General features: G+C 49.0%; 1 protein-coding gene across 1 annotated transcript in view; it reads left to right on the top strand.

Moving 5' to 3' along the window:
- The first annotated feature begins 1,130 nt into the window (after nucleotides 1-1,130).
- ZNF687 (zinc finger protein 687) overlaps nucleotides 1,131-2,864 on the top strand; it is a 30,594-nt gene continuing 28,860 nt past the window's right edge. The window contains exon 1 of the mRNA XM_060758012.2: nucleotides 1,131-1,267. The gene's annotated coding sequence lies outside the window, so the exon portion shown is untranslated. The remainder of the gene's footprint in view (nucleotides 1,268-2,864) is intronic.

The following is a 2,864-nucleotide window of genomic DNA, read 5'->3' as shown; positions in this document are numbered from 1 at the left end:
GGTTTTGAAATGACAAGGCTCCGCACCAATAGCTGGCAGCGAGAGAGAGAAAGGCCCGCCCCTTACATTCTCCTTTTCAGTCGGCTGCTTCAGGAAAGCAAGCTGCCAATCAAATTAAAAGCCCCGCCTTCCTGGCTGTCTTCAACCAATTGAGTTGCGGGTTTTGAAATGACAAGGCTCCGCACCAATAGCTGGCAGCGAGAGAGAGAAAGGCCCGCCCCTTACGTTCTCCTTTCAGGAAAGCAAGTTGCCAATCAAATTAAAAGCCCCGCCTTCCTGGCTGTCTTCAACCAATTGAGTTGCGGATTTTGAAATGACAAGGCTCCGCACCAATAGCTGACAGCGAGAGAGATAAAGCCCCGCCCCTTACGTTCTCCTTTCAGGAACGCAAACTGCCAATCAAATTAAAAGCCCCGCCTTCCTGGCTGTCTTCAACCAATTGAGTTGCGGGGTTTGAAATGACAAGGCTCCGCACCAATAGCTGACAGCGAGAGAGATAAAGGCCCGCCTCTTATAGGAAAGAAAACTGCCAATCAAATTAAAAGCTCCGCCTTTCTGGCTGTCTTCAACCAATTGGGTTGCGGGCATTGAAATGACAAGGCTCCGCACCAATAGCTGACAGCGAGAGAGATAAAGGCCCGCCTCTTATAGGAAAGTAATCTGCCAATCAAATTAAAAGCTCCGCCTTTCTGGCTGTCTTCAACCAATTGGGTTGCGGGCATTGAAATGACAAGGCTCCGCACCAATAGCTGACAGCGAGAGAGATAAAGGCCCGCCTCTTATAGGAAAGTAAACTGCCAATCAAATTAAAAGCTCCGCCTTCCTGGCCGCCTTGAACCAATTGAGCGGCGTGTTTTGAAGTGAGTGACATAAATGAGAAGCAATCGGCAACGACGTTGAAGCGACAACAGCCAATGGCGTGCAGCGAAGCGGGAGGAGCCGAGGCCCAGTCGAAAGCGGATGAGGCGGAGCTCCAGCGTTTGGAAATACTCACTCAGGAGAACTTCTTTGAGCGACAGATGAGGCGTCCAACGGGAGGGTGAGTAGGCGGGGCTTGGGATGATTGGCGTCGCTGCGAACCAATGGGGGTAGAGAAAAAAGGGAGGCGCCTCGCGACGCAGCCAATGCGCGTGGAGGTGGGGGCTCTCCGAAGCAGGAAGCGGCCCGAGGAAAGGGGAGGCCGCTCCCCGGAGTAGGGCTTGTGGAGACGCTGGGAAGCCAAGCTGGGACCGGGCCCCGACTCCGTAGAGAGGACGGAGCCTCGCAGGTAGGCCTCAGGCGCTGAGGGAGAAGGGGAGGAGCCTCGGAGGGCCCGCCCACAGGCCACAAGGTGGGGGAGGGGAAGGAGAGGAGCAAACTTAGGCCCTCCAGGTGTTTGGGACTACAACTCCCACAATTCCTGTGAGGAATTGTGGAATTGTGGGAGTTGGAGTCCAAAACACCTGGAGGGCCCAAATTGGCCCATGCCTGGATATTTGTATGAATATATATATTCTGTGTGGGAGGTTTGGCCCAATTCTATCATTGGTGGGGTTCACAATGCTCTCTGATTGTAGGTGAACTATAAATCCCAGCAACTACAACTCCCAAATGTCAAGATTCTATTTTCCCCAAACTCCACCAGTGTTCACATTTGGGCATAATGAGTATTCACACCAAATTTGGTCCAGATCCATCATTGTTTGAGTCCACAGTGCTCTCTGGATGTAGGTGAACTACAACTTCCAAATGTCAAGAATCTATTTCCCCCAAACTCCACCAGTGTTCACATTTGGGCACACTGAGTATCCATGCCAAGTTTGGTCCAGATCTATCATTATTTGAGTCCACAGTGATCTCTGGATGTAGGTGAACTACAACTCCTAAAAGTCAATGTCAATTTCCCCCAAACTCCACCAGTGTTCACATTGCAGCATACTGAGTATTCTTGTAGAGTTTGGTCCAGATCCATCATTGTTTGAGTCCACAGTGATCTCTGGATGTAGGTAAACTACAACTCCCAAATGTCAAGATTGTATTTCCCCCAATCTCCACCAGTATTCAAATTTTCATATATTGAGTATTCGTGCCAAGTTTGGTCCAGATCCATCATTGTTTGAGTCCACAGTCATCTTTGGATGTAGGTGAACTACAACTCCAAAACTCAAGGTCAATGCCCACCAAAGCCTTCCAGTATTTTCTGCTGCTCATGGGAGAACTGTGTGCCAAATTTGGTTCAGTTCCACCATTGGTGGGGTTCATAATGGTATTTGATTGTAGGTGAACTATAAATCCCAGCAACTACAACTCCCAAATGTCTATTTTTCCCAAGCTCAGCCATGAATCCCAGTAACTGCAACTTCCAAATGTCAAGATTCTATTTTCCCCAACCTCCACCAGTGTTCAGATGTGGGCATATTGAGTATTCACACCAAATTTGGTCCAGATCCATCATTGTTTGAGTCCACAGTGCTCTCTGGATGTAGGTGAACTACAACTCCCAAACTCAAGGTCAATGCCTACCAAAACCTTCCAGTATTTTGTGCTGCTCGTGGGAGAACTGTGTGCCAAGTGTGGTTCAATTCCATCGTTGGTGGCGCTCAGAATGCTCTGTGATTGTAGATGAACTATAAATCCCAGCAACGACAACTCCTAAATGTCAAGAATCTATTTTCCCCAAACCCCACCAGTGTTCACATTTGGGCATCTTGAGTATTCGTGTAGAGTTTGGTTCAGATCCATCATTGTTTGAGTCCACGGTGATCGCTGGGTGCAGGTGAACTACAACTCCCGCAAATCACGGTGATTTCCCCCCGGTCTATTTTCCCCAAACCCCAGCAGTGTTCACTTTTGTGCATATTGAGTCTTCGTGCCAAGTTTGGTCC

The sequence above is a fragment of the Anolis sagrei genome, chromosome 12, assembly GCF_037176765.1.
Source record: "Anolis sagrei isolate rAnoSag1 chromosome 12, rAnoSag1.mat, whole genome shotgun sequence".
Classification (NCBI taxonomy): domain Eukaryota; kingdom Metazoa; phylum Chordata; class Lepidosauria; order Squamata; family Dactyloidae; genus Anolis; species Anolis sagrei.
Note: the sequence above shows the minus strand (reverse complement) of the source record. Positions and strands in the feature narration are given on the sequence as shown.